Consider the following 24,369-nt stretch of genomic DNA (forward strand, 5'->3'; position numbering starts at 1 on the left):
ATATATAGGTGAAGTTGTTTGTCATACTAAATTTAACTTATATTCACTATATATGCATACACATCATAAACAGTGTGTATATATGTATGTATCATAACCATATATACACATATGGATATGTACATATATACACATATACACACACACATATATATACATATATGCATTAGTATAGCCGAATATTTCTTTTACCTGAGAACGTGAATAAATATAGAGTGAATAACTGGACATAAAAATGTAAATTAGCAGACACATAGATTTTGGCTATAAAATCAAAGCCCATAATCAGAATTTCAGTAGTTAGTGTTTGTTACTTATCCAAGACTCCAAAATTGAATCATTGGTGTTTCTGGGAGCAAACACACCCTTTCTGTGGTCTAGAATAATGTCTTGAATTGTGCCTCAGTAATCAGATAATCTCTGCTACTTCTCAAAAAAAAAAAATCCCTAGGGAATAGAAATGCTCCAGATGTTGCTGTGAAATAGAAAATAGGATGTCAAAGTAAAAAAAATGGGATCAGTGCCTTCAGGTAAGCAGTCACATTGCTAAAAATGTCTAGTTAATATGGTCAAGATTCTGTTGATGCCCTGCTAAAATAAACAAAATATATCAGAGTTCCCGTCATGGCTCAGTGCTTAACCAAATCTGACTAGGAACCATGAGGTTGCAGGTTCAATCCCTGGCCTCGCTCAGTGGGTTAAGGATCCAGCATTGCTGTGAGCTGTGGTGTAGGTCGCAGATGCGGCTCGGATCCCGTGTTGCTGTGGCTCTGGCGTAGGCTGGCAGCTACAGCTCCGATTAGACCCCTAGCCTGAGAACCTCCATATGCCTCGGATGTGGCTCTAGAAAAGACAAAAATAAATAAATAAATGAAATATATCAAAGACAAAAGAAAAGAAAGAAAAACAACCAAGCTTTTTAAATGGAGATATAATTGAATTCCACCCACTTTTTACATTTTAGTAGTTAAAGCACTGGTTTATTCTACAACTTGTCACCTCTGTTTTCTACCTTTATGCCTGTTCTATACCTTTATGTCCTTTCACATTCCATGAGCTCTCTTCAAATACAATCCTATCTTTTCTGACGTTCTATACTTACCAGCTTAGTTTAATAATATCCTGCACAAAAATGCCTCTCCAATTAATTTTATCCCATTCTGATTACTCACTTCATTTAGCATTTATATACCATATTATTTTACATATACTAATAATTTTTACTTGCTCTTAACAAAATTAGGGAAAATTAGGGAATCTTTAGGATTATCAAAGAACTGTTCTATTATTTTATATAATTTAAAGCTCATACTTATTTATAATGATTTAGTATTATAAACTAAAAGTATTGCACCTACAAGCAAAATAATTTCTCTTTCCCTTAAAAATATTAAAACAAATTCTATTATAACATTATAAAATTTCGATGATGGTCAACTTTCAGAGAATTTAAGGATAATCAGTTTTAATGTAGAAGTCCTTTTCCAAATTCCAAACAAAGAACCAATTCTGAAAATTAAGTTTAAGCATACCAAAAATTGGAGCACAAAGAGTTCAGATGGTTAATTTTTTTCTGGGAACATCTCAAACCACTTTCACTTAGTATTGATATGTTTGCATACACAGCAAAGAAAGCCAAAGTTAGCACTTTCTTGGGTATGATAAACTCAGGCGAATTTAAGTTTAACCAAGTTTTTCAGCAAAGGCAGTACCGCCCCCTAGGGGACATTTTGGAAATTTGTGGGAGTTGTTTCAGCTGCCCCAATGTTTGGGGTGGCACCACTTATAATTAATAGAAGGCTGCTGAAGTTGCTAGATACTCTTCAATGAATGGTACACTCAAACAAAAAAAGTTCTTTATCACACACCAGCACATACTTGGATTATCTTACAGAGCTTTAATGTGGATGAAAAATCTTCTCTTAACCCTGTCCACCTAGAACCTAACTCCATTTTACATGTAAGTATAAAGATTTTCTATGAAAATTTTAATTAATGCTAAATTTTCTAGGAATGAGAACTACCATTTAACTTGAAGGAAAAATTTATCCTATTTTGTTTGGAAGTTGACCAGCCGTTATTCAACATTAAAAAAATAAATCACATCACAAACCACACTATCACTCTATTTCAGAGTTGCAAGAACACACACCTGTGTCAGTCTGCCTTTGATGAGTCTACACATCATAGCCTCTAACCCTTCACCACATACTCTAGTGTTGTCCTCTGCTTGAACTTTAACAGCACATGTATTTTATTACAAATAATTGCCCCTGTATTTTTCCCTGTATATTACCCCAGTATGACTGTTTTCAATTATGCATGCCTATAAATTTCATTTCAAGAGAGTAAAGCAAGCACTATAAAATATTTGTTATAAGAGCAGGACATTGGCTCTACTAAGGTTAAGAACAACTAGATAAGATGTGAATTTCAGGGTTGAGCTTCCCTTGGAGCTTCTAAGGTCAGTGTTTTGTCTGCTTCGGTATTCCTTTCCTAAGAAGGGGATAACCTGGGAAGTCTGAGTTTCATGTGGTGGCTGAAGTGAGTAGGAAAATAAAGCATGATAGAGCTAGTCCTGTTGGATCTATGGGAGACATGGATATGAGTATAAATTAGAGACCTATGGCGTGGGTCTTTCAATGAGTTTGCAATGGTGGCCATGGTGGTATTGAGAGAAGATGGGGTGTACCAACAGGAATACAACACATTTTCTGGGTTTCCTATGCAGTCCTTTTGAGGGCAGTAAGAAAAAGAATGAGAGGGCCATGAAAATGATGTCTGCTGTCTCACCTGTCATTTTGTTGATGCTCTATATTTTCTATGATTTCTTATGACTGTTTATTGCTCTCTGTGTATTATGCAGCGAGCTGGCTAAATGGCTATGCTGTTATCTTTTCCAGCAATAGTATCAATGCAAAATCTTTTTCTAGTTACATTATCCACATTTTAAGATCTGTATCTAGGAGTTATATACCTGGAATAAGCCTTCAAAACCTTTTAGAAGAGCATGTGGGTAGTGAACTTTCACAGCCTCTTCATACCAAAGATTATCTTTTTTTTTTCTCATGAAACACAAGTTAGATATGAATAAAATTATAATATACAAACCTTGAAGATGTATATAGATCCATCTCCATTGATTTAAGATAGGTATTTTGGGAAAAGAGAAGAGAATGCATGTTTTCTTATTTAATGGATGATTCTAATTTTTTTTAACCTTAAAATTAAACATTTTTGATCAGATGTGCCAGGATGTTTTTTGGTGAAATTGTTTAGAATATGCTGGGCCTTTTTGATATTCAATTTTTTTAACTTCAGAAAAAGGCATTTGAGTTATATTTTTCATTGTTCCTTTTCTATTGTTCAGAAAGTCTTTACACCTACCAATAATGCTGAAGTGGCACTTTCATTTTCTGTTTTTCTCACCTACTGCATTTTCTCTCATTAATTTTATCTTTTCCCTCTGCATTCTCGGAGAGCTCTTCAGATCTTATTCTTTTACTGCGCTGTGTCAATTATAACCTATATGCCTCTGATACAGGCTTTAACATTCTGCTGTTGTGGTTTTATTTACCTTATAATTCTTCTGTATGTCTCTTAGGTATCTTTAAACTTTTTTACTAGAGTTGATGTACACTGTTCAGTCAATTTCTGCTGTACAGCAAAGTGAACCAGTCATACATCGATACATACTCTCTCATATTATCTTTCATCATGTTCCATCACAAGTGATTGGACAGTTCCCTGTGTTATACAGCAAGACCTCATCGCCTATCCATTCTGCATGTGACAGTCTGCATATCTTTATAAACCATTTTCTTATCCATTTATCTCAGCCTTTCCCCTAGGGATTCTACTCCTGTTTAATAAAAACATCCTTTGATGAGTATGAGCATATTTTCTAAATTTTATTTTGAATTTTAGAATAACTACTTCCTGGAAACTATTCTTTCTCTAATATTTAATTTCCGTCTACATTTCCATCTTTGGGGGCATTTTACTTTTCCCATTTCTTTCTTTTTCATTTTTTGGCTGTGGCCATGGCATGTGTAAGTTCCCTGGCCAGGGATCAAACCAGCATCACAGCAGTGACCAAAGCCATAGCAGAGACAATGCCAGATCCTTAATTTGCTGAGCCACCAGGAAATTCCTATTTTTATTTTTCTATTGTGTCTTTTAATTTTCCTCACCTCAGTTGGATTCAATGCAGTTCTCTTTGGATCCCCGTCTTAGATATCCAAATGCACACATGTAAGGAGTTTCTATTTCAATTCCTAGTTTCTATAGGGCTTTCACTGACTACTTGAGACCATTCCCTATACATGCATCTGAGTGCTGTGATACCAGGAAGGCACCATACACGAAAATCTCATCCTCAGTTTGTACCACTTCCAGAGCTCCCTCTTGGGCGACAGTGTGCCACCTCAATTACCACATGCTTCCTGCCCGGCTGTTTTCTGGAAAGGGATAGAGAGATGTAGGAATGATGAACAGGCCTCTAACTGCCCACAAAAACCTCCATAGTGCAGTAGAAGAATGGCTGCCAAGTTTCCTGTATAGAACAGTCCCTTTTCTTATTTAAGAGCCAGACAGTGGCAAAGGGATGATGAAGAGTGCATTTACATGGCCAAGTTTTCTCTGTTCTGGATATAAAGTATGGATGGAAAAGTAAATGGATATTTCATTCTAGTCAATCAAGTTGTAATTACTAAAACAAACAAACAAAAAAAACCCTACCACATTCTGACAAAAACACCAACGTCACTCTTCATTTTCAGTTAGTGAATTTGCATTTTCCAGGTTTCCATAGGGAAGATATGCCTTTGAAGGCACAGAGGAGAAGGGCCTTGCCAGAGATTGCAATGACCTGGGCGTAGGCAAGAGCTGCACACATTTCACCATTGAAGATAGGAGGTAACAGTTTAGATTTTCACATGCAAACTTTGAGGCCAATGAGACACCAGGAAAAGGTGTTTATTAGGCAGTTTGATCTGTAGGACTACCCCGGGAGAGATGCTGACATTGAAATTATAGAGTCAGAAGTCTTAGTACACATGTGAAATTGACGCTCCAGGGTGAGGGACAAAAGCCTGTGATATACAAATCTTTAACACATCAAGAAGCAATTGGAAAGAGAAGTAAGAGGAAGTTAAAAAGGGAACTTTGGAAAGAACATATTTTCAACAAAGTCAAAAGCTTAAGAGAGGTTAAACAGGAATGAGCCCAAGAGGTTTGACCTTTTAGAAATCTCAGTAACGTTCTACAGATGAGTGTAAGAAGAGTCATGGACTTCGAACCCATAACGTGGTGAATTGATGGGAGAATGAAAAGTGAGGTCATGACTGTTAAATGTACTTGCAAGAAATTCATCTTTGAAAGAGGAGGCTTAGAGGATAGAAATGTACAGAGAAGGGATGGTCGAGAAGTTTTTTAGAAACAGAAAAACCTCACAGTACAGAAAGGCTCAGTCTACAGCTGAACTCATTCAAAGAGTTGAACAGCAGAAGGACTAAACATACTGTCCTTTAGTCTATTGTTCTTATTGAAGGAAACAAAGGCTTAGGAAGATCTGATTGGTTGCATGGAGTCCACAATGTTTCTGTTATTTAGCAATTTAAGTTAAGTGCACAACAATGGAATGATATACTTGGCAACATAACCTAGACTGTCTATATCTGAATCCTGTCTCCGCCCCACCAACCAGCTGTATGACCCTGGGGAAGTTACTTAACCTCTCTTACCCTCTCCTCATTTGTGGAATAAGGAAAATAATTATCTCTAACTCATAAGTTTGTTAGGTAGATTAGACAAGTTAATACTAGAACCATGGAACAAATTAAAAGTTACACACATGTACATATTAAATAAATAAACATCAAGTATCAATCACAACTATTACTTGTGGCTTAAAAAGGTAACTAGCTTTTATTAATCAAGTTAAAGATTTTCTCTCTGATGGTTATTTTTTTAGATGATCTATAACGTAATGGTATAGCCACCGGGTATGCGTGGCCCAGAAAGACAACTATTACCAGAGATAATTTTTTCATCTGAAAGATTTACCTGAATGACAGAACAAACACCTGCTCTTTTTATCTTCCTGTGAATTGTCCTCCTCCCCTTCGAAGCTCCAGGCCTCTATCCCATTCCTTAGCTCTGGATGGCATATAAATCTCAATTGCCCTACTTGTTCATGAGTCCTGAATCTTTGGGGATCGTGTATGTAGAAAATTAAATTTATTTTTCTCCTACTAATCTGTCTCATGTCATTTAATTTCAGACCAGCCCAAGAACCTAGAAGGGAAGGAGAATTTTTCTGCCCCTATAGGGTGTCACTGCTGTGAGACCCTATCAGTGGACCAAATTAGGGGAAAAAATATACACATATATATTTTTTCTGTATTTATGTGTACATATTGAAAATTATATATTCCCCAAACACCTTCAATTCCAGTGCATTGCAACAGACTTATTTTATTTTCCATTTTTCAATATTTATAGCTTCTTCTCTGGCAGTGAGAAACATAGCTCCCACTGTTCTGAATATACTTAGCTATTTAATCAATACTCCCTATGTAACAAATCTCTTGACCCTACAAAGCCAGTACCCCAAATGGCTACTTTTCTCACTTGGGCTTCAACCTCTGGGCACCTTTCTACCTCCTGGTCTAAACTCTTGACAGGAGAACCACCCACTGTTCAGCCTGGAAAACTTGGCCTCATCTTCTGGCTTTTAAACTAAATTATTCAGAAAGGAAAAAGGAAGAAGGGAGGAAAAAAAATAAAAGAAAGAGAGCAGTCAAGCAAGCAGGAAGCACAGTCAGTGTATTTTCAATGCAGGTTCCAAGTTCAAAAATTAAAATGTCAAGATCATCTCTAAGAAATTATGTTACTAAAAAAAAAAAAAGAAAGAAATTGTTACTAAGACTAAAAAAAAAAAAAAATCACTCTTACTAGGTTAGTCAAAATGCTAGAGCACACAACATCTCAAAAGGGCACTACTTAATAATATGCATTTGACCTTAGATACAGAGTCTACTACTATATAATTCACAATGACAAATACTTGTCCTGACACTTTGTATTTGTTATGTTTGGCACTTTTACTAAATGCTTGATCTGGTGTTTGATATGATGCTATATTTGATTTGACTGTATCAAATACCTGGATAATAAACTACTGTTAAGTCTGTTAAAAAATATAATTATATTAAGTGAACAAGAATATCTGTATGGGATAACTATTTCTACCACTCTTAGTTTCCTATTTTTAAATCATCCTGGGACTGTGCAAGAAATTGCTTTGATTGACCTTACCTAGCTCTCAATGCACTGTAAATAAATTATTGAGCTTTTCCATCTCTGTAAAGTACCAAAGAGCTCTCGCGTGAGATGCATTTTTAAAATTTAAAAAAAAAAAAGAGAGATCAATTTCTTTCCATGACAGATTACTAATAGCTTCCACTCACCCTTTTAGGGAGCATACATCTCTAGCATCATAGGAAGAGGAAAGGAAAATTGACAGAATGGTGCCAGGTCAGTGGATATTTTTATGCTCAACTTGAATTAGCAATTTCAAAACCTGCATTTCCTTCTGTTCTACGTATGCTACAAATATATAGTAGCAACATACAGCTTCCCAGGAGAAAACTCCAGAGATTTTTAGAAAGTCAGCCTGGAAAGTACTTCCTAAAGTTAATACGAATGATCTCCATTGATCTTTTTTATTTATTTCCCTAAGCTTTTTATTTATTTTAATATTCTAAAGCCAAGAATTCTTATTTATGGCACTATTATTTGCCAAAATTTTTAGCAAATTTCTGAGAGCTCAGGAATTTAATGCTGTTGAAATAAATGTATTATTATTAACCTATAGTTATTAGTCAAGTACCTCATCAATTTTAAATACAATTTTAGCCTATTTTCTCTTCAAACGTGTTTTAAAACAATGTTTGAGGAAGACAGTATGTGAGTTTCTTTCTGTGGTCACAGTACTAACCTTACCTTTATGACACATGAAACCTTAAACGCATATATTTCAAACTGACCACCAATTTGCTTATCTGCTTCCAGCTCTTCTACTACTTCACTCATTACACAAACCTCAAATCTCTTGATCCCTTCCCCTCATCAATAAACCTCTGTCTGGCCTTACCTTCTTCCCTACCCAGGCTAGACTCCATGATGGATCATGTAAAGTAAGACTCCCTGTCTCCCTCACCCACTTAGCCTACATACCCCCAACATGAGAAAAAAAATCCACATTTCCTTGCCCAAGTTGGCTGAAGTGCTGCAGGAGAAAAACTCACACAACCTTCAGATTAATACAAATTCCAGAGCGTATTTTCCAACTGTGTTTGGTCTTTCAATCTCTACCTTTTATTCTTTTCCATTATTTCTATTGTACCATCTCCCATTCTCCTAAAACACTGCAAATTGTTGAGGCTGCTGTTATCAACATTAGGAAATCATTTCACTGAGCAAACAGGAACCAGTAAAAAAAAATGCCCTCAGCTTCTAATGGACCTCGATCATCCATAACCTATTTTCTTTTATTCTTTCACTCTCAGGATATCTCCATTCACAACTCTGCCCTTCCATGCCCTTCGTGTGGTCCTTGTCCCTCCAGCTCTGTGCTCTGATTCTTTCCATCTGCAACATGACTACTTGTTGCTTTTCACCTCAAAGTATAGAAATACTTAAATCTCTTATGAAAATAGACAAGCAAACAAATGGCACTAATATAAACCTCTGTGATTAAATCATCCCGCTTAAACATTGCCTTCTTCTTTCTTTTTTTCTCCTTTGCTAAGCTTCTTAAACTCTTCACTCCATTTCCATCTGGTGGCCTCCTTTCACTGACTGCACCAAAACAACCATGAAAAAAATGTCATCAGTGTGAGGCTAATTTCCAGATCCAATGGAAAAGTCTCGGCCTTCATCTTTCTAGACTTCTTCAAGGATTTCAAGCTTCTGTGCTACTGTTGCCTGTGTTTTTGACTGTTTTGCCATCCAACGTGACACAATGACCCTATTCTCTCTTGTAACTTCTCTTCCTACCCTTTTGACCATTAATTTTCAGATTTCTTAACTAGAGTCTCTTTCTCTAAACACACTTTCTCTGCTGCTGTGTATAGTTTCCTTAATTAAGTGGCTTTACTCCATCTTCAGCAGAACAGTAGAGGTTAAACAGAGATGCATCAGAGTGGTATTTACATATGGTGTTGACATGTGAGATTACTTTTAAAAAACACATAAGTTTTTCATTATATATTATGCATTTTTCTGAATGTGTTACCATGCAAATGTCTTTTTTAAAAAAGCGTAAAGAACATAAAATACACAAAAATCCAGCATAGTAATTACCTCAGATGGCAAGACAGAGCAAGACCACAGAAGAAAAATACTGGTAGATGCAAATTTAGCAAAAAAAAAAAAAAAAAAAAAAAAAAAACCTTTTAGAAAAATATGTAATTACTTAGGAAGATGTTAAAAATACATTTTATTTTAAAAAATAAAAGAGCAGTATGCACAGATGGATTCCATTTTCATAACTGTATGTATAATTATCCATCAAAATGTTAACAACTATTTTCTCTAATGTAAAGGAATACTGGCATCGTATTTTCCTTATTTTTGTTCACATGTTTTAAAATTTTTTACATGAATTATTTCGTAATAATAAGATAAAAAATGTATTTTTCCTTAAATTCCACAAAATATGTTATGGTATGTTATGATCAGAAAGATCATTACTGTTAATTTAAGAGTAGACATGTTGAAAAGCATATGCATTTCATTTTTAGGATTACTTCCCAAATTTTCTTAAACATGAGCCATGAAGATATTATATAAAATAACACACCCTGCTGAGAAATTCTCCAGGTTAAAAACAAAATCAATAAACTACCATTCATCGATATGGAAAAGAAAAAGTGTTCTGATTTTTACTTCAAAAATAGAACTGGACTCAGAAAGCAGTTACAAAGTTACATTGTCAAAACAGAATATTTCTGGCTTGCCATTCATGCTACTTCTAAAGCAAAAATGAGTGTTATTTCTTTCTCCATCTAAAATTCTTATCAAAGGGAGGGCTACCAGGTAGTAAGATTGGGAAAGCTCGATCAAATCTCTATTCTCTAAGAAAATCACTCCATTACCTTGTTTATTTTCTTCCTTTCTATGTCAAACATAATCAGAAAAATCAATGGCAGTTTCTCATTTTTTATTTGTAGCTGTGTGGTATAAGTGATATATCTGGAGTTGTTCTGCAATAGCGTAGTCTTGGGCAGACAAATTTTTTTACTAAGCCTGTTTCCGCACTGATAATACAACTATAACGATTACTTCCTCATAGACTTTTTTAAAGGCTAAAATAAAATATTGTGGGAGGAAAAAAAAAGCCAATTTGAAATGATTAAAAAATGCTGGGCTTTGTTCGTTAGAATTATTCAAGTTCTGACTGTCTTAGATTTAATAAAATGATTACTTTTGAATCCAAAAATGCATTATATGTCTATTGAGAACTGCACATATATCATTTGTTGTCCACACCCCAACAGCTTTTTCTCTAGCCTTCAGGGAGATAGGAAAGTGGACGGCAGCCGAAGAAAGTTAGCAAATAGAAAAGCAAACTTAAATGAAACATTAGAGGCAGACTCTCTGAACTCTGAACTCTTTTCTATCTGTTCTGATCTGGGGGAATCAGGAAGATCATTGTATAAAAACTGTAGTTGTTTTAATCCTCCCTGTTTACAGGTAAAGAAACTATGGCCTCAGCAGACAAAGGCACCAGCCAAAGTTATGTTCCTGGCAAGTGGTTGATTTTCTGCCTCCTAAACTCAGAATCTGAGAGGTCAAAGACCACCCCTCATTAGCAGAATAGAAAAACTAGTGGAAATGTCAGATGGCATAGCTACTTAACTATTGAGACAGAATTTCTCACCTACCTGCAGGAACAGGAATAATAGCTCAAGGAGTTAATGATAATTAAGTAAAATTATTCATGTAAAAGGGGTCTGGTTTATAGAAGTTGCTCAATGAATATTCCTTACCTTAATTACACAGGCAATTGGTGCCAGGGCTACAAATGTAATGTCTAATACATACTGGCAAAAACAAGCTTTACCTGGATGAACTCAGTAAGAAGTAATGATTTCCTGGTTTTTGCTCACTGAGCCCCCAAATCTTCAAATAATAATCAGAAAAATCTATTAAAATATGGTGTCCTCATAACCTGTCTGGGTTCTTTATCTCAGAATTTGATATAAAGGAATAAATGATTTACTGAAAAATACGTGAACCTACAATTTTGACTTAAAAAAAAATCTCTTAACAAACTCAAACTAAGATATGCTGTTCTGAGCATTTTTTTTTTTTTTTTTTTTTTTTTTTTAGTCTTTTTAGGGTCTTTTGAGGATCCATCCACCCTCATGGATGCCAGTCAGATTCATTTCCACTGAGCCACGATGGTAACTCCTGTTCTGAGCATTCTGACATTAGTTTTTAGCTGTTTTTTGCTCAGGAGCAGGTGATATTTTTAGGTAATGTATTTCACTAGTCCATTTTACTAATATTTATTGAAAACTAGGAGTTCCATATTGGTGCAGCAGAAACGAATCCCACTAGGAACCATGAGGTTGCAGGCTGGACCCCTGGCCTTGCTCAGTGGATTAAGAATCTGGCGTTGTTACGAGCTGTGGTGTAGGTTGCAGACGCAGCTCAGATCTGGCATTGCTGTGGCTTTGGCATAGGCCAGCAGCAACAGCTCTGATTAGACTCCTAGCCTGGGAACCTCCATATACCACAGGTGCAGCTTTAAGAAGACAAAAGACAAAAAAAAAAAGAAAAAAAAAAAGAAAACTACTTTATGCCAGAAATTCTTCAAAGCACCTAGGGATCCATCAGCAGACAAACAGGTGAGGATCTCCACCCTCTTGGAGCTTGAGTATCCTACACTAGAGCAGTGTATTAGAGTAAGGGAAGTGTGTGGGGAAAAGAAAACAGAGCAAGTTAAGAGGATTGAGAGTGCTTAGAAATGGGGTCCAGATCCCAGTTTCCACTAGAATGATCATAAGATGAACAAATAATAAATTAATCATTCTGATAATGCTTATGTGGTTAAAAATACACAATAACAAATACGTCAGGAGGGTGATAAATCTTTTTTTTGGCGGGGGGGGGCGGGGAATGCCCAGGGCATGTGGAAGTTCCCAGGCCGGGAATCAAACCTGTGCCACAAAAGTGACCCAAGCTGCTACAGTGACAATGCTGGGTCCTAAACCCGCTGTGCCACAAGGGGAATCCAGGAGGGTGATAAATCTTAAAGGGTTCTAAGATCCTTGTATTTTCCATAAAGAAGGTAAAAATACCAAGTAATATTCAAGTTTGTAAGTCAAAGATCTCTGGGACCAGTAACGAAAGTAAAGATAATAAATAACTAACGAGGCAAATGGCAACAAGGGAATATATATAATAAATAATACAAATCAATCCAAAAGAAGCCAGAGAAGGAAAAAAAACCCTGGAAACACTGCAGGAATCTATGACAAATCCTATATGGAATTAAATTATAGGTAGAGCAGAGTAAATGGTCTAGAGACATCTAAAACCAAAAAGTCTCTGGTAGGGCATCAGAAGTATTTTGTACAAGGATCAGATGTCTAAATACAAATTAACTCAATTCCTAATTAAACTACAGTTTATCTTAATGTTCTCCTGAGGCAAAAATAAGTCTTCACCTAAAGAAAAAAAAATGTATCCAGAACCTCAAATAATCACTATATTTATTTACAGTATAACACTACAAACATTTTTAAAAAAAAAAAAGAAAGGAAAAATTTAGGAATGGCAATGACTTTTAAGATGCCATACTACAGGCATGATCCGTGAGATAAGTAACTGATAAGCTCTACTACATTAAAATTAAAAGTTTCTGCTCTGCAAAAGGCAAATGTAAGAGAATGTGAAAACAATCCACAGACTGGGAAAAAATATTTGCAAAACATACAACTGATAAAGGAATATTATCCAAAATATACAAAGAACACTTAAGACTCAGTAATAAGAAAACAAACAATTTGATTTAAAAATGACCCAAAGAGAACTATATCTAGATACTCATGTTGCAACAGAAGAAAGGGTGGGGGAAAAAAACTGTAATTGCAATGTATACATGTAAGGATAACCTGACCCCCTTGCTGTACAGTGGGAAAATAAAAAAAAAAAAAAGAAAAAAAATGACCCAAAGACCTTAACAGACACCTCACGAAAGATGATAAACAGACAACAAATAAGCATAAGAAAAGATGCTCCATACCATATATCATCAGGGAAATGCAAATTAAAATATAATGTGATATAATGCACCTATGAGAATGGCCAAAATCCAGAAAACTGACAACATCTAATGCTCGTGAAAGTGTGAAGTGACAAGAACTCTTTAAAAAAAAAAAAAAAAAGTCTCTTCATTGCTTGCTGGTAGGAATGAAAAACAGTGCAGTCAATTTAGAAGATATGCTTTAGCTATTTCTTACAAAACATATTCTTACATACGATCCAAAAATCATTTTCCTTGGTATTTATCCAAAAGAACTGAAATGTAATATTCACACAAAAATACACATGTGTATGTTTATGGAGCTTTATTTATAATTGCCAAAATGTGGAAGCAACCAAGATGTCCTTCAGGAGATGAATGGATAAATAAACTGTGACACATCCAGACAATGGAATATTATTGAGTGCTAAAAATAAAGGAGCTATCAAGCCATGAAAAGACATGATGAAAGATAAGAGAGATGTATATATAATTATAGTTATGGAAAGAGAAAAGAATAAAACAATATTTTATAAAAATGATAGTGAGGAATTTAAACCATTTTCTCAATATTAAGAAATGGTACCACAGATTCAAGAAGGGTGGCAAATCCAAATTTTTGGATAATTACATGAAGGAAGAGGAGGCAGAAGCATACTGAGGCATCAATGGAGTGAAGTTATTAAAAACCATAAACCAAGAGAATACCTTGAAGTGTCCAAGGAGGATGGGGAGGATACATTTTCTCCAAGGGAGTTATAAAAAGTCTGACAGCTGATTTTACTAAGAGCACAGGGAAATAGATAACAAACAAAATGCTCAAAGTGCTGAATGAACATTACTACCAACCTAGATTTCTATACCCAGGGATTATATTTTAAAAGTGGAAATGAAGTAAAAGCATATTTATAAAAACAAACAAAAAAACAAAAAACTAGGTCAATTTTTTTACCAACACAATTGCACTATGTAGCAACTGAAGGAAAAAGAATCTGACACACCAAAGGAAAATGCTTTTAAAGGACAGGGGCACCTAAAGGAATTAAGGGTAAATGAGAGTGTTAAAAATGTGAGCAAATCTAAAAGAATGGGACTTTATGAAGCAACAACAACAACAATGTCTTACAGGGCTAAAGTACATTTAGAAATAAAATCTATGCCAACGATATTACAAAAAGTAGGAGAAGCTCCAAGGTCCTCGCATTGTTAGAAAATGATAAAAATTACTAATATATGTTAGACTTTGAATCTAGGAAGCATGTTAAAATCATTAGAAATGGCTAGTAATAGAAAATTTAAAAAAAAGAAGTGGCTAGTAAACAAAGAGCCAAAAAAAAAAAAAAAAAAACCAACCATGTAATCAATAACCTAATAGAAGAGAAAAATAAAATGAAAATCAATTTGAGAGAAAAAATAGAGACAAATGTATGAAATAACAGAAAACAAAAGGGCAAATTTACATCCAAATAAATTATTTTAAATCTACACTTTCTAAATGTAAACTAAAGAATCCAGTTTATGGAAGACTGTATTTGTCTGCTAGGTGTGCTGGAGCAAAGTATTACAGACTTGGTTTAAACAACAGACATTTATTTCTCATAGCCCTGGAGTCTAGGAATCAAAGATCAAGGTGTTGGCAAGGTTAGTGTCTTCTGAGGTCTCTCTTCTTGGCTTGTAGGTGGTCTTCATGTGGTCTTCTCTCTGTCTGTACCTGTCTGTGTCCAGAGTTTCTCTTCTTACAAGGGTACCAGATATACTGGATTAGGACCACCTAATGACCTTATTTTAACTTAATTACCTCTTTAGAGACTCTATCCCCAAAATAGTCACATTCTGACGTACTAGGGTAACCTATAAATTTGGGGGTGAAGGTGGGACACAGTTTAGCCCACAATAAAAACAAAGGTAAAATGACTAAATGATGCTTACAAGGAATACACCTTAAAATAAGGACATAAAAACATCAAAAGTGATATACCATGCAAAACCACAAAACCCAACAAAACCAAAAATACTGGTTTAGCTATACTAACATCATACAAGGTAGACTTCAAAGCAAATAGCATTACTACAAACAAATTGAAATGTTTGATAATGATGAAGTAATCAGTCCACCAAAAAATTAAAACATAGCTCCAATTATATTACAATTTGAAAGTATTAAGAGGAGAAATAGACAAAAACGGAACATGATAACACACTTTTCTCACCTCTTGAGAGAACAAGCAGACCAGAAAGTCAATAAGAATATAAATTTATACCGTAATAAAAATTTTGACCTCATTGACCATATTGAATCTTAAAGCCAAAGACTTAACACACTGCAAAATCTTTTCGAGAAACTATAGAAGAAAACTGACCATTTGCTGGGAAAAGAGTAAGTATCTATAAATTCCCAAGAATGGAATCAAAATGGTATATTCTCTGACTGGTGGAATTAAGCTCAAAATTAATACAACATAATTAGAAAGTAGCCAATAGTTTAGGACTTAAAATACACATCTAAATACCCACAAATTAAAAAGTTAATCACAGATGGAAACTGGAAAAATTTTAAGTTGAATTAAAATTTAATTGCATTGGAGTTCCCAATGTGGCACAGTAGAAACCAATCTAACTAGTATTCATGAGGATGCACGTTCGATGCCTGGCCTCCTTCAGCGGGTCAGGGATCTGGCATTGCTGTGGGCTGTGGTGTAGGTCGCAGACATGGCTTGGATCCCAAGTTGCTGTGGCTGTGGTATGGGCCAGCAGCTGTGCCTCCAATTCCACCCATGGCCTGGGCACTTCCATATGTCACAGGTGCAGCCCTTAAAAAATAATAATAATAATAATTGAATCAAGGGTTTGTTTCTGTTCTAGTTTCTTTTCCTAGACTTGTCACTTACCCAATGACTGCTGTGTCCTCTTTGCCAGCATCAGACCTTCGTTTCTTTGAGCATACATTCTTCTTACTGAGTTTCAGATTTCACTTTAATAAACATATCTATTTAATAAACATTTGTTCATTATCTAGATGTGTCAAGTGGTGTGCCAGAACCGGGAGCAGCTATTACAAATAAGACATAATTTATGCCTCAAGATACTCAAATTCCATTTGGAGTAAAAGCATATGAAAGATGAAAGAAAGGCATATACAATATGCTGCTAGAGGATGTGGGAAGAGAGCTCCAGGAAAGCAGGGAAGGATTCTGGAGGTGAGTTCTAATGGGAAAATTAGAACAGCAGAAAGGCTGGAGAATCAAACTTCCAGACAAATGAAACAATGTGTTCAAAGTCCAGGGGGTAAGGGCAGATTTAAGGTCTGGAGATGCATGTACTTATACGTAAAGTTTACTTAAAACGTGTATCTTACAAAACCTTTCCTCCTTTCTAATATGCTTATTAAATATGGAATTGTGATTTATTGTTGAGCTGGAAAAGGAAAAGAACTCTGGTTTTTTGGCTTCCTCCAGCCTGTGTTCTCTTTGACATCTGCGATTTTTTTTTTTTTTTTTTTTTTTTTTTGGTGTGGCATATGGTGAAGAAGGAAACAGATTTACATTTTCCTTTTTTGCAGAAAAAGTCATTTCCTTTTTTGAGTCTAAACTGAAAACATTACATAATGGCATCTCCTATTTAAGTACAGTAAAAATACCCTTTCTTCATCCTCAATCCCCTCACTTTCCAGCTACTCAAGTTCAACTACTTAATGGTGACTGTCACTTGAAGCGCACAAGAAGAATTCAGTTCTCTTATCTTCCTCTCCAGAGCAATGTATCTATTAACTCACAGCTTTATATATTCATTAGTTCACTTTTATATGGCAAACAGGAGAGCGCAAATATGAGTAAGATAGTCCTTTACCTCCAAGAACTTTGTCCCATGGCCTTGCAATCCTCACACTGTCCACTTTATCTCCAGCAGTAAGCTGTATTTAGAAAGGGTGCCCAGAAAGTTGAGCTAATACATAGAATGCATGTGGTGGTAGAGTATCTGCAATGGACAGAAAAGACTGCCACGTTTTTTCATAAAAACTAATAAAGAAGCAAAACTCATCATCTTGATGACTTTTACTGCCTCTGTTAAAAATCTGGAGTCTGAAAATGGAATTCTGTCATTGCTCTTCTTAGAATATGAATGTCTCTACCCATGTTGACAAGTGGGCAAAACACAGTTTTGTTATACAGTCTTTCCTGTAATTTAATTGATCTTTTAAACTTTGCTACATTAGCCTTGGGCTGCTAGTCAGAAAAATTACCCTGAAACTTAACATTGCCCTACCAAACATAAGACCTTCCAGGTGACCTAATGCCATAATAGAGAATGACAGTACACTCATCCACATGTAAAATAGTATGAATGAAAGGAAAATCTGCCTGGTTTCCTCTTCCCATGTCTTGCTGAGAATACAAGGTCTGTCAGACTTTTCATTACAGGGAAACTATTTGTCATTGCTTGTCATCCTGTGACAGAGTAATTTAGTCTGTAATCAAATAAGCCTGGAAGTCATTTTTATTTATGTATAAAATGGTAAAATATGACTGTCCTATGGGATAGAAGAATGAACGTCACAAACTTTAGCTGGTGGTCTTTAAGAAATCTATCCTTGCATATACCCAGTCTTTTATCTTATTCGTGTCTTTAGATAACTTTCAGTGTCTGGAATACCAACAGATAATTCACCTCCCTTGTTTTTAATCTGATCTCTCTCTTCGTATCAGCCCTGTGGGATGAGTCCTAGTCTTTATTTCCCTCTGCGAATGCCTCTAAGAAAAAAAAAATGCAAAGCCAAAAATAAACCCGACATACAAAGAGAAAAAAAATACACAACTTCTCAGAATTGTCCTTTGCTTTCCATCACTTTTATCACTGACCTTTAGCTAAACTCTCAAAGGTGGAGTTTCTGTTGGGGTGCAGCAGAAACAAATCCAACTAGTATCCATGAGGATGCAGGTTCGATCCCTGGCCCTGCTCAGTAGATCTGGCATTTCCATGAGCTGTGGTGAAGGTCGCAGAGCGGCTCAGATCCTGTGCTGCTGTGGCTGTGGCATAGGCTGGTGGCTGCAGCTCCGATTGGACCCCTAGTCTGGGAACCTCCATATGCCATGGATGGGGCCCTAAAAAGCAAAAATTAAAAAAAAAAAAAAAAAAACTCTCAAAGAGAAATGAAATCTTCAACTTGATAGTTAAAAATGCTGATATGTTTTTATTAAACTCCCTTTTGGAGAGCCCTAGTAACCTAAGACTATTTTAAAGAGAAAAAAAAAAATGTTTTGGCCAAAAATCATGCCATCAAAACAAACAAAGCAAGTCAAAAGTCAATAAAATGAACCTAAGAAAAATATTTCCTTATGGAAAGAACAGTCCCTTTTACTTCTCATAATCTTTACATGCAGAAAAAAACTAAACATTTAATAATATTAACCAAGAAATAAAGTAGAAAAGTATTTCAGAAAAGCCCAAAGGTTTCCACATACAATAAATTCTATAATATTTTCAAACACAGACATTTTCTGCCAACACAAGTAATATGTTTTTGAATGCTAATTCAATAAGATTTCTCTTATTCTGTCACTCACAATGCATGTGATCAGAAAACAGAATAGTGCAATGTTTCATTTGTCGCTGTATAAGCATTTACTTCTGCTCTTAGAAGAAATATCTTTCCTTGGATTATAGGAACAAGTATGAAAGGAAATGAAATGAAAATAAAAAGTCATCAACAAAGAGTCCTGCCCAGGCAAAATGCTAGCAAACTCTGGCATCTTCCAAAATCCAGTCACTTTCCACTATGCATAGCATATGTTCAAGTCAAACACCAGGCAGAATCTTTGGTGAGATATTTACAAAATAGAAATTATGCAAGGAAAATCTGAGGTCTACAGTGGTACAATGAGCCTGATTTCAGAAAGGCTAGAAAACTCTTCATAGGCTTCCTTTTATCGTGGCTGCTTGCTAAAAAAGTGGGTGATCAATATGCTGGATAGGAAAACCTAGGCTGTCAGTTGCCTGTGTTTGTCTGCTAGAACCTTGAAATTAGGTCATGGCCGCCAGGGAAAATTTCTTCTCTGATGACAGGCTGCATGAACATGTTAACAGATGCAGACAGGAGGAAACACCTCCTGAAAAGACTCTAAATGATGGGAATGATACACAGTATTAAAATTATATCAACGTGTGATTTCAAGATCTTTGACTAGGAAACCAAGAAATGTAGCTTTAACTTCATACCTCATTTTCCACCTGCCCTTGAAAGAAAACAAAAGGAAACAAAACTCCTTCCCAGTTTTTCCAGTTGTTTCATCAACCCATTTAGACATTCAACATCCCAAGTACAGGATTTCTTTTAATGAGCACACTCCTTTTAGTTTTAAAGTATACTAAATTTTAGAATTTTATTTTTATACAAGGATGACCTTCTTGAAAGATAAGCATATGCATATATATGTAACATATATATTTTTTTAAGGAATTGCTGGTATAGTCACATACATAGGAGATTATTTATAATGCCTGTGCTAGTCCATCTTCAAAATAATATATAAATTGTATTTTCAAGTAGTAAAAACGAAACACTGTTAAAATGTTTTGACAAAAATTTCATAAACTTTAATGATTAAATTAAGCTTTTGTTCCTAAGTTAGTAATGGAGAACTTGAAGCTGATAAATAGCTCCTTTTTTCTTTTTTCTTTTTCTTTGCTTTTGAGAGCTGCACGTGTGGCATATGGAAGTCCCCAAGGTAGGGGTCGAATCAAAGCTACAGCTGCTGGCCTTGACCACAGCCACAGCAATGCAGGATCTGAGCCTGGTCTGCAACTTACATACACCACAGCTCACAGCAACGCTGGATCCTTAACCTACTGAGTGAGCCCAGGGGTCGAACCCACATCCTCATGGATACTAGTTGGGTTCATTACCGCTGAGCCACAGCGGGAACTCTTATTTTTTTTTAATATATCCATTTGAAAAAAAAAAAGATAATCAGTGTATGGGAGTGGAAAGATAATCAGTCAAAAGTTCAGAAGAAGCATTTAAGTTGTGCCTCTTATTAATTTACTTTGAAACAATGATAATAAATAATAATAATAGTAATAATAAAGTTACTTAATTACTTTTAACATGTAGGCCTCAGTATACTTATGTGTAAAGTGATTAGTTAGAAATAGAAGATTTCTAAGCCTACTTCTATCTATAAGACAGCATGATTATTTGAATTAAAGCATTAACAGAAAAAAATCTGAAATACTCCTAGTATTTGGCTGTACTGTTAGTTTATTAACAGTTAAATTATAATCATTTGTATTATATTATGGACAAGAAGGGGTAACAACAACAGCAAATATGGCAAACATGACTGTTAAATATGGCCTTGAAAACATGGAAGGTGGTCAGATCAAGTTGGAACAATAAAAAAAAAAAACTAAAAAGAAACAGATTCAATACACTTTCTTTGGCTGCAATAATTTATTGCCCCTGTTTTCCTATGCACAGCAGTAGAGCCATCGATCTTGAAGGAAAAAATCCCTTTGGCTCAGTTTTGGTTCTTTGCGTCCATCAAAGATGAGAAACTGTCAAGTACATAGGTATTTACAGTAATTAGGACTTCAAATTGTAAATCTGAAAACTGTCATAATGAATATGTCAAAGGATAAAATTCTGATTGAGACTCTTGGGTGACTATAGCTTCATAATTTGACATGGTTTAGGTCGAGAAGCCCAAGATTTGCAGGACTAAAACAACAATCTACAGCTAATTATTCCAAATGGCAGCTGACTATGCAATTTTATTGGAGTAACAGCACAACAGCTCTAACACTCCAAAAACCCTTGTGTAGACTGAAAAAAGAACACTTTAAAATTCAGTTTTATTGACTGAACATCAGTGACTCAGAGAAGAGCAAGTGACCTATCACAAGGGAAATAATTGATCTACAGACTGAGATCTGAAATCTGGGACCAAATTTCAGCCTAGAGAGAACTCCCAAACTTTCCTAAATGAATTTTTCATTTTAATAATTCTTTGGATTTTTCCTCCAAGAAAATTGCCCAGTATCAACCATGGTTGACATGGTTCTTTCATATTCTTCCAAACTCTCTCCATGAAGTTGGAAGACAAGAGTGTAAGCCTCTCATATTGCCACTGGGATGTCTAAATTTAAAGCTGTTATCTAGATTTCTAATATTTTCATATTGTTTTTGGGTTTGGTTTTTGCTTTTTAGGGCTGCTCCTGCAGCATATGGAGGTTCCCAGGCTAGGGATCCAATCAGAGCTATAGCTGCCAGCCTATACCACAGCCACAGCAATGCAGGATCCAAGTCACATCTGTGACCGATACCACGGCTCACAGCAACGCCGGATCCTTAACCCACTGAATGAGGCCAGGGATCAAACCTGCATCCTCATGGATCCTAGTTACCACTGTGCCACAATGGGAACTCCCTTGTATTGTTTTTATTAGAAAAAGACTACCACTGTGACTCCCTCAATCTCCTGGAGTGTGTGCAGTTTCTTATGAGGCAGTTTCCAGACTTCTCTTCACCTGAGTTTCTTCCCTGAGCACCCCTGCCCACTCTTGTTCTAGATAAGCAGAGATCCCAAGTATCTAAGGCAGGAATTCATGATGTGGCTCAGCAGGTTAAGAACCCAAAGAAGTGTCCATGAGGATGTGGATTCAATCCCTAGCCTCACTCAGTGTGTTAAGGATCTTGCATTACCACAAGCTGTGGTATAGGTCACGTATGGGGCTTGGATCTGGTATTCCTGTAGCCATGGTACAAGCCAGCAGCTACAGCCCCAATTCCACCTCTAGCCTGAGAACTTCCATATGCTGCAGGTGCAGTTCTAAAAAGCAAACAAAAACAAAAATCAAGTACCTAAAACAGGTGAGGTTTCCAGGGGTGGTGCTGGCATGTGCTGACACTACCCCATAGTATATGGTGAAGAGAGAAAGCTGAAGGCAACGTCTGAGAGTAAAACCCGAACTGGAAACTGTACAGAGATAAATTACCATTTCTAACATGCTGGGTGGAGGTGGAACTGTGAAAATTCACTCTGAGATCAACCAGTATGCATGGGTCTCGAATGCTGAGTGCAAGGAAGAGCCTAAAAATAAATTTCACAATATGGAGAACAGAGAGAGTGGCTTAAAAAAAAATCATAAAATGGGATGCCAACTTCTTCACCCATGGGTAGGGAAGCACCCTTATAGAGAGAGCCACATTGGGTGATTTTCAAAATTGTCACTCTTCTGGTGTTCTGAAACCAATTTCAGCTTGGGGGGGGTGCAGAGGTCCCACACCACGAACAAGCAATTCTCAGGCAATAGCAGGGTGTTTAAGAATTTGCTCCATTCTGACACTATCTGCCCAGGGATAATATCAGAGTCACTAGCTGAGGGCTCAATTCTACAAGACTGCTCCCCTACCCCCCACTTCAGACACCAATTTAAAGCCCAAGTTGTTACTTCTGAAAACTGGCTGCAGATTGGATGTTGTCAGGACCTCCTCCTCTGACTTCAGATGCCAGTTGGTCTGACTGAATGACTGTGGAGCAGAGTTTCCCAAGACTCCCGTCCTTGGGTTCAATTAACTTGCTAGAGCACCTCACAGAACTCAGAGGAACACTTCACTTACTAGATAACTGACTTGTTGTAAAAGGATACAACTGAGGAACAGCCAGATGGAAGAGTGCACGGGACAAGGACTAGGGACAGAGTGAAGCTTCCAAGCCCTCTCCAGGCACCACTGTTGTAGCCACTGCATGTGTTCATCAACCCAAAAGCTCTCCAAACCTAGTCCTTTTGGGGTTTTATGGATGCTTCATTACACAGGTGTAATTGATCAAATCACTGCCCACTGGTGATCAATTCAACCTCTAGACCCTCTCTGTTCCCCACGAAGCGGGGTAGGACTGAAAGTTCCAACCCTCCACTCACTGTGTCGGTTCCCCTGAAAGCCAGCCCCCATGTTTGGTGTCAGATGTCCCCTCATTAATGCAACAAAATTATCTTTCACGCCACTTAGGAAATTCCTAAGAAATTCTGTGCTAGAAACGAGGAAAAAGACCAAATATATATTTCTTATTATAAATCGCATTATCATAGTCACCTTCTAGAAACTGATGATTGGCAGAGCTTAGATAACACATTTTCCCCCACTCCCCCATCATTTGTATGCTTTCACATCCTTTTTCCTAGACTCTAACCACTGATGCAAAGATTTATTTGTGCCAGGGCTACCCTATACCCTGAGCCTAACATGCCTGGGAGGCTAGTGCTGGGAGAGTGAATCTAAGTTACTGATACTTAACTTGTGAATAAGCAGTAAGGTGATGGTATAATTTTGGGGATTCTTACCTGCTGGAATGGTCATAAGCTAAGACTGTTAAGAGGATTCATGCCAACCATCCAAATGTTTTCTAGGTCCTGTACTAGGCTCTGTTGTCCCTCTCATCATTATTTGGGGTGAGGACATAGCGATGAGCTGTTTTGAATAACTCACATATTAAATGATAGACTAGAAATAAAAAATAAAAGAAAAGGGAATTCCCTCGTGCTGTAGTGGGTTAAGGATCTGGCATTACCACCATAGGGGCTTGTGTCACTGTGGGTTCAATTCCTGGCCCGGGAACTTCCGCACACTGCTTGGTGGCCAAAAAAGGATAGGAAAAGAAAAAGTGTTCACAGGCCAACTTGATTGAACAAGATAAATGTGGTGGGGATACATGTAAATGTTATATTTAAGTACAAAAATTGTCAAAAGTACTAGGTAAAAATATATATAATGTAGAGCAGCATGTGTTTTCAAAAATGAGGGTTTCAGCTAATTATCAGCCATAATATTTTGTGGCTTCACCTGAGAAAGTATGTTTTATCTGCATAACCTGTCTGACTCGTCTGACTTTACCTCTTTGCTCAGAACTGTGCTAGGCAATAAATAGTTAAAGCAAGAAATGATCCCATTATATATGTTATATAAATAAACATATATTATATAAAGGACAAATAATTTATGACTTGCAAGTTCTTCCTGTACAATTAAAGATATCCTTGGTGATTTCAAAGGG

At 36.3% G+C, this 24,369-nt stretch overlaps 1 long non-coding RNA gene across 1 annotated transcript in view; it reads right to left on the minus strand.

The window, feature by feature from the left end:
• LOC110257515 overlaps positions 1-24,369 on the minus strand; it is a 268,751-nt gene that overhangs the window by 98,876 nt on the left and 145,506 nt on the right. The window lies entirely within an intron of this gene.

This window comes from Sus scrofa, chromosome 18 (genome assembly GCF_000003025.6).
Source record: "Sus scrofa isolate TJ Tabasco breed Duroc chromosome 18, Sscrofa11.1, whole genome shotgun sequence".
Classification (NCBI taxonomy): Eukaryota; Metazoa; Chordata; class Mammalia; order Artiodactyla; family Suidae; genus Sus; species Sus scrofa.